Source organism: Mesoplodon mirus (genome assembly GCF_964341445.2).
Source record: "Mesoplodon mirus genome assembly, chromosome: 15".
Lineage (NCBI taxonomy): Eukaryota > Metazoa > Chordata > Mammalia > Artiodactyla > Ziphiidae > Mesoplodon > Mesoplodon mirus.
In genome coordinates, this window is record NC_138991.1 from 64,806,793 (window position 1) to 64,815,626 (window position 8,834).

An 8,834-nucleotide genomic window follows, 5' to 3' on the forward strand; every position below is an offset into this window, starting at 1 on the left:
CAGTTTCCTGGTGCTCAGACTCCACATCCTGGACACCAGGTCCCAGTGATGCTCAGGACCAAGCGTGTGTGTCCCTGAAGCTGACCGGGGTCTCTGTCCCTGGTAGTCTGACCTTGAGGAGGGGGACAGTCTCAGGGGGCAGATGCATGGCCCAGAGCCCTGAGGCAGGGAGGGCAGCCCAGCCTTGTCATGGGCTCCCCTGCCACCTTCCCTGTCACCAGGGCCCCTGTCCGACAGGGCCTCTCTCAGGGGCTGACAGCTACTTTTGCCACTTCTCTGGTCTTGCCCACCACTCCCCACCTGGCAGGCTGTGATGACACCTATAGGGCTCGGGCAGAGGAGCCTGCAGAGGAGTGGATGTGGAGCAGGATGGTGGAGGCAGCTTGTCAAGGAGCCCAGAAGAGCGGGATGAAGACAGCTGGGAGGTCAGGCAATACGGGGGTGGGGGTGGCCCACCACCCGCGGTTTGGGTTTAGCACTGAAAGTCCCTTCCCATAGGACCCAGCAATCCCACTCTTAGGCGTAGATGCAAAAGAATTGAAACCAGTCACTCACACTAAAATGTGTACACATATATTCACAGCATTGCTATTCATGACAGGCAAAAAGCGGGAGCAACTCACAGGCTCGTCAGCGGAAGATGGATCAGCAGACCGCTCCATCCAGGCAGCGGAGCATCGTCAGACCCCCCACCCCGCACCGCGTGGACGCACCCGGCAACGTGCTGAGCAAGGGAAGCCAGACACTAAAGACCACAGAGCGTGTGTCTCCACCCGGGTGAAGTGTTCAGAACAGGGAAATCCACAGACAGACAGGAAGCGGATCGGTGGTCACCAGGGGCTGGGGGCGAGGAGGAATGGGGAGCAACAGATTCATGGGGATGGGGTTCCTTTTGGGGCTTGGAAATGTTCTGGAACCAGAAAGAGGTGGGTGTTGCACAACATTGTGAATGCACTAAATGCCACTGAATCCTTCACCGTAAATGATTACAATGGCAAATTTTATGTTGTGTGTTTTATAATAATAATGGTAATAATAATAATACTGTAATAATGTCCTGAAATCTCACCTCCTGGGAACCCCCTCAGTCTGGACAGGTCAGGATGGCAGGTCACCACCATATACAGACTGGGACGGAGCATGCGTGGAGGTTGATGTTGACCTCGGCAGAGCGGCTGCGGGGCTGCGGGGTGAGAGGCAGGAGTGGGGTGGGGAGGACAAGGAAGCAACTCGCGTGGACCAGAGAACGCAGCAGAGAGGAAGCTGGAGGAAAGTGCCGGTCAGGGGAGAGTGTTTGTTGTTTTGTTTCTAAATCCAAGCAATTTGAGGTGTGTTTAAATGCTGATAAGACACTCAGTCTGTGCCATGCATTAAAAAAACTTCTTTTTCTAAGTAGGGAAAGAAAAATATTCTCAGCAAGAATGACCCAAGAAGAGGTAAGTAACTTCACAAACAAACACCAAAACCTGAAAAGCTGGTTGGTCAAGGGAGACCAGAGGCCAATGATTCACAGCAGAGGAATGAGATCCGGGTAACAGAGGGGAAACTGAGGTCCGCCCAGGGTGCGGCGGGGTCCCTGGGTGTGGGGTCACCGGGCAGGGCTTGGCGAGCCCTCCCTGCCGAGTCTCTGGGTCCAGATGGGCCTCACTAAGCCTCTCTGTGCCCTTGCAAGGAGGGGTGTGTGAGCAGGAGAGCTTGGGGAGCAAAGCTGGAGAAGAAGAGTGGGGGGAACCCCACAGGACACTGCCTCCTGCCCGGGTTGAGGTGTGGCGCTCAGATTCTGAGATCACTCAGGGTGCGAGGCGGGACTGGGTGCTCACACTGTCTGCTCTGGGCTGAATTGTGACCTTGCCAATCTGTTATGTTAAAGCCACACTGGTCCTGCACCTCCCGCCTCCAGAGCTGTGAGAAGTAAATGTCTGTGGTTTGTTACAGGACCGAGCAGACTGAGGCACCATCCACTGCTGTGAGGCCTGGGTGACTGTCCACTGTCCTTCCATGTGTCCGGCCCTTTGGCTTCCCACCTACGGGGCCTGCTATTTAAGTGGTGCCCCCTGGTGGTCTGCAGAGGGCAGAGAGCTGAGAGCTGAGCAGGGGTGCCTGCCCAGGGGGAGCAGTGGCAGGCGGGTGCAGAGGGGCCTGAGAGATCCTTGGAGCAGCTCCGGGTCAGCAGTGCAGCAGCCCTGAGGTGGGGGAGTTTCTTATTCAGGCCACTTTCATGGTGCTCAGCGCAGGCAGAGAGCCTGGGGAGAGGCGTGTTGAATCAATGAACAAATGAATGAATCGTGTGAGGCGGGAGGACGGGAGGACGTGTTACCAAGGCCTGGCAGGAGGGAACGGCACTCCTGCAGCCGGGGAGGAACTGAGAGCACAGGGCAGGAGTGTTCTGCCTGTTTCACACCAGCCCGATCCTGAGGCAGAGAGAGCGTGTGGGAGGGCCTCTTCACACCTGGGATGGATCTCCTGGCTGGAGTGGGGGTGTGGAGTGTGGGGGTGGTCATTGTGAGGTGGGAGAAAGCCCAGCCTGTGCCCCAGCCCCAGTCCTGTGTGCTGAATGCTCAGGGGGTCTGAATAGACCACAAGCCATGGGACACAGAATTCCAGTGCCAGCTCTACCCGGTGAGACCCTGGGAAGATCATGCCTTCACAGCACCAAGTCGTACAGCCCAGGCAGCAGGGCCACTTGGACTAGCCTGAGTCTGCTGTGGGGCCCCTTCTTGCTGGGCTCCACTCAGAATCGGCAGCTGATATCAAGTCCTCACTTGATAACGGGTTGGTGCAGCATTCCCAGTGTGGTCCACACACCTCCAGAACCAGAGGTGCTGCTGAGTGTTGTGCTGCTTTTTTGACAGCAGGAGGTGCAACATGGAAGTTGTCCTTTTTCTTGGAAGGGATGTCCCAGGACGCCCCCAAAGCACTGTACCCTGAAAAACTCATCAATGAACCACACCCCTGGCAGGTGTGTGTCTTACCAAGTCCCATCATCATGATGTCATCAATGGGGTGGCTGGATGCTCCAGGGCAAGACCATGTGCATGCACTGCTGTCCCCGCCAGGTAAACGCTTCCATCCTCCTTGCTGATGAGGATTGGAAAGAACACACCCACCAGATCCATAGCCACATTCCAGGTGCCAAAAGCTTGTTGATCTGTCCTGGTGAAGATTCCAGCCCAGCATCTACAGTCGAAGTTACCAAATATACACCAGGATCCGTGTGGTTTTTGCAGGGCTGTTGTGGTGTATTCGGGGGACATGATGAGGACCACCCTGCATCCCTGCAGTCTTGAGTGTGGCCCGGTCTTAGCTGGTCCTGCTGGATGTCCTGTTGCATCTGACTTACAGACTTGGCTGGGAGAGGAGAAGGCCTTCCCACTGTAAAGGCTCCACAGCGGATCTGAGAGTTCCCTCTGGGAAAACGGGGCTCACTGCTCTCTGTCCCTCTTTCCCCTGAGTCCTGGGATGGAGGAGGTGGCACCTCTTGATGGACAGCAGTACATAGTCAGAATCTGGCAACAATGCTTCATTTTCACTGTTTTCTTTTTTTTTTTTTTTGTGGCCACACCACACGGCATGTGGGATCTTAGTTCCCCGACCAGGGATGGAACCCGTGCCACCTGCATTGAGAACTCAGAGTCTTAACCACTGGACCCCCAGGGAAGTCCCCATCTTCACTGTTTTTTTTTTTAATTTTTTAATTTATTTTTTTATACAGCAGGTTCTTATTAGTTATCCATTTTATACCTATTAGTGTATATATGTCAATCCAAATCTCCCAATTCATCACACCACCAACCCCCGCCCCCCCACCACTTTCCCCCCTTGGTGTCCCTACGTTTGTTCTCTACATCTGTGTCTGTATTTCTGCCCTGCAAACTGGTTCATCTGTACCATTTTTCTAGATTCTACATATATGCGTTAATATACGATATTTGTTTTTCTCTTTCTGACTTACTTCACTCTGTATGACAGTCTCTAGCTACATCCACGTCTCTACAAATGACCCAGTTTCGTTCCTTTTTGTGGCTGAGTAATATTCCATTGTATATATGTACCACATCTTTATCCATTCGTCTGTCGATGGGCATTTAGGTTGCTTCCATGACCTGGCTATTGTAAATAGTGCTGCAATGAACATTGGGGTGCATGTGTCTTTTTGTTTTTTTTTTTTTTTTTTGCGGTACACGGGCTTCTCACTGCTGTGGCCTCTCCTGTTGCGGAGCACAGGCTCCAGACGTGCAGGCTCAGTGGCCATGGCTCTCGGGCCTAGCTGCTCCGCAGCATGTGGGATCTTCCCGGACCGGGGCACGAACCCATGTCTCCTGCATCGGCAGGCGGACTCTCAACCACTGCGCCACCAGGGAAGCCCCTGCATGTGTCTTTTTGAATTATGGTTTTCTCAGGGTATATGCCCAGTAGTGGGATTGCTGGGTCATATGGTAGTTCTATTTTTAGTTTTTTAAGGAATCTCCATACTGTTCTCCATAGTGGCTGTATCAATTTACATTCCCACCAACAGTGCAAGAGGGTTCCCTCTTCTCCATACCCTCTCCAGCATTTGTTGTGTGTAGATTTTCTGATGATGCCCATTCTAACTGGTGTGAGGTGATACCTCATTATAGTTTTGATTTGCATTTCTCTAATAATTAGTGATGTTGAGCAGAAGTTTCACGTGCTTCTTGGCCATCTGTATGTCTTCTTTGGAGAAATATCTATTTAGGTCTTCTGCCCATTTTTTGATTGGGTTGTTTGTTTTTTTAATATTGAGCTGCATGAGCTGTTTATATATTTTGGAGATTAATCCTTTGTCCGTTGATTCATTTGCAAATATTTTCTCCCATTCTGAGGGTTGTCTTTTCATCTTGTTTGTAGTTTCCTTTGCTGTGCAAAAGCTTTTAAGTTTCATTAGGTCCCATTTGTTTATTTTTGTTTTTATTTCCATTACCCTAGGAGGTGGATCAAAAAAGATCTTGCTGTGATTTATGTCAAAAAATGAGTTTATGTCAAAGAGTTTTCCTATGTTTTCCTCTAAGAATTTTAAGTGTCCAGTCTTACATTTAGGTCTCTAATCCATTTTGAGTTTATTTTTCACCGTTTTAACTATTGTGTTGTAGTTCTATTTACGACAAGTGACACTGGCCTTCCGTTTCTGATTGTGCTATACAGTTTTTGTTTTTAATCCAGATCTTAGCTAAACATTTGAACACATTTAAAGACAAAACGTGGGGCAGAGATAGGGGAGGGGAAGGACTCCCAGGAGCAGCTGACTTTGCTCTTTGCCACCCCCTGGTGGCCGCATCCTGCCGGACGCCCTCCCTGAGCAATTTTCTGTTGGCCTCTGGGTGGTGTAAACGGAGTGTCCACTCCGTGCCCGGCACCCGCCCCCCATGCCCCCGGGGATCAGAGACAAACCGGAGACACGGTCCTGCCCCCAAGGGCTCCCGGGAAGTCTGGTGCTTTGGGGGAAACGGCCAGAGATGGGCCGGAGTGGACGGAACTGCGCCCCGCACTCCGCCCGCCCGGCTCAGCGTTGAGCTGTGGGGGCCCCTCCCAGGGCACGGGGGCCTGAGCCCAGAGCCGCGCCTGCAGGTGGGCTGTGGTGGGTGAGACACGGGGACAAGCTTCCGCAGGACCGCGGGGCCCTGACCGCCCGCGCACTGACTGCTCGCTGCCTGTTAAGATGCTTAAAACGGGGACTTCCCTGGTGGTCCAGTGGTTTGGACTTCGCCTTCCAATGCAAGGGGTGCGGGTTCAATCCCTCGTTGGGGGAGCCGAGATCCCACATGCCTCGCGGCCAAAAAACGGAAACATAAAACAGAAGCAATATTGTAACAAATTCAACAAAGACTTTAAAAATTGTCCACAGCAAGAAAAAAAAAAATCTTAAAGATGGGGCCTGCAGTTACTCCTCCAGGCCACACGGGAGCGCGCGGGCCGGGAGGAGGGCGTGGCCAAGGTCGGGCCGCAGGTGGGACCGGTCTCTTGACACCTGGCGGCTCTGCAGGTGGGGGCGGCGCTGTTGGGACGCCCCCCGGGGCCGGCCGGCCGGGCGCTGTAAACCCCACCCACCGCCGATTTTTAAACTCGTGCTCCGGGGACGGACTTTAGGGCTGCAGAAACTGCTCATATTTGCGTGCCAAACCCTCACTGGTCACTAACTGAAACGTCTGCACTGAGTTGGCTTACTCAAACAGACCAGGGACTTGAGAGGGGAAAAAAGATCTTGGTTATAAAGTTCCACCTTCGCGCGCATGGTTCTTGTGGACACTTGTAGTGTGAAGTGTGCTGCTGGCCCCGTCTGCACCCTTGACCTGTAGCATTGCAGTTTTCCCTCCTGCCCTCGGAGCCAGGTGTGGGAGTGACCCCTGGGCTGTGGAGAGGAGGGGAGGAAGCCTGGTGGACAGACAGAAGGTCTGAAGGCAGAGAGGATGCGTCTCCTCATATCTCAGCCCCGCCTGCTTCAGGGAAGGTGAATCAGGACCCAGAAGGAAAGACCGAGGACCCTGCTCCTTGTGCTGGGTTTGAGCGGTTGGGATTTATACTCCTGGGGTGTGAAATCGCCCAGTCCTTCCCACCCGCCTTTGCTGCGCCCCCTGGTGGAACTCTGCTGCAACACTTGCTGGGGCAGGAGGGCCTCCCTGCCAGCCCGCCCACCAGGTGTTTGCTCTGGTCCCGTCTGGGGTCAGGTTCCCTCCAGGCAGAGCTGGAGTCGGGGGATTCCTCCTCTCACTCAGCGTGAAGCCTGGGGAGTCCAGCCACATCTCTGAGTTAACTTCTCATGTGCCGCTTCTTCTTCCATATGCTGCTCGCGTCTTGATGATTTGTGATCTCATTCTCCGTGAGGGAATCTTCTCTGGGCTCTCTGCCTGGGGTACAAACGTCGGGCCAGGGCACAGGCACGCCTCACTTCATGAAGTACCAGGCCGATGACCGTGCTTGTCGCCACTCCACTGCAGTGGGTTGAATGTTGACCCCCAAAGATCTGTCCGTGTTGTCACCTCTGGGACCAGTGGGTGTTACATCATACGGCAAACGATGTGATGACGGCTCCTGAGAGGAGGAGCCTGTCTTGGTTCCATGTGTGGTCCTGAATGCAACCGAATACATCTTAATAATAGACACACGTAGGGGATACGGAGGCAACGTGGATATGGAGGCAGAGACAGCAGTGATGTGGCCATCACACCAATAAAAAAAGAGAAAATTAACACATTTCTGTTGTTTTCAGCCATCAGTTTGGTGCTTGTTACAGCAGCCATGGGAAACGAGTCCACTCACCTTGGAACCGAGAGCGCCCGTTTCTCTGCGTTCCCCCAAATTTTGTTATTACCTAGGTTTAAATTTTTTCCTTTCTGACGGTTGATCTTTAGAATTCTGCACCAATGTCCTGCATGCATTATTTCAATACCTGTAAAGTCTCTTTTTAAAAAGGCAGCTTTAATGAGGTGTAATTTAATAACACTCATCAGCGTTAAGTGTACAATGTGATGAGTTTTTGACAGAAGCACACAATCACACAAGACTTCACGTTCGGTGTGGTTGATGTGGCAGAGAAATTAGTGAGCAGCTCAGCCCTCTGTCCTGGTGTCCTTGCTGCCCTGAGCCATTTCCCCTCAACACCAGGCCTCGGCTGCCCTCTGTCTCGGGGATCCCAGCCAACATCTCACACGTCCTTCTACTCCCAGGGGATTATTTTGTTTCAGCTGGTGTGTTGTTCTCCTGGGACTGCTGTAACAAAGTATCACAAACCCGATGACTTAAAAGAACAGAAATTAATTTTTTCAAGGTTCTGGAGGCCAGAAGTCTGCAATTGAGGTGCCAGCAGGTGGGTTCTTTGCAGAGGCTCTGAGGGAGCACCTGCTCTAGCCGCCCCGGCTTCTCCCAGCTCCTGGCCGTCCTTGGCATCCTCTGTCCTGTGGACACATCACTCCACCCTCTGCCTCTGTCTTCTCTCCTAAGGATGCCCTAATCCAGTATGACCTCGACTTGTTACACCTGCAAAGACCCTATTTTCGAATAAGGTCCTCTTTTGAGGTTCTGGGTGGACAGGATTTTTTGCGGATGCTATTGCAACCCACTGAGTCTGGGAAAGGGAGCCAGGAGTCTATGGGGCCCTATTTCCCGCCAGGTGGAAGCTGCACTCCCAGCATCCGTTCCTGAAATCCCTCTTCTGCTTGAGTCAGCGAAGTTGGTGTCTGAGGCTGGCACCCAGGTGTCACTGACCAAGGAGTCAGCCAGAGGTGTGGCCAGGGGACTGCCACGTGTATGATGCAGGGTGGCCCATAGGCAGGGGCCAGCAAGAGACCTGTCCCCCCACCCTGATCCTGTAGGTCTGCCCGGCTTACTGGGTGATACGTAACTTCCAACCCATATGTTCCTGCACGTCTACCCCACGGCCATGCAGCCACACACGGCTTCCTAAGGCTGCAGTCCTGGCGCATGGTCAGTGGGTCGTGCACCCCAATTCATCCCCTCCACGCTGCTCTGCCCACACCTGCAGCAGTTGTCACACGTAGATGTGTCCCCAGGACTTGCAGGGTGTCCTCACAGATGCCAGATGTTCTCATCTTCCTTCCTCTGCCCCTGGGTGACAGAAGGTCCTTCAGGCCCGGGTGGCGGGGGTCACTGGTGTCCTGTGTCTCAGCCGAGCAAAGGGCCCACTCCTCTCTCCCATGGACATGGTGGGCGGATGGAGAGGGTTGCTCCTGCCACTTTCTCCCCGAGGACTCTACTTGGCGACTGGACATGCAGCGTCTCCTGTGACATCTCACGCCAGCCCATCTGACGGTGCCTTCACTCTGCATCCTGCTCTGTGGCCGCCCGGCCCCACTGGTCAC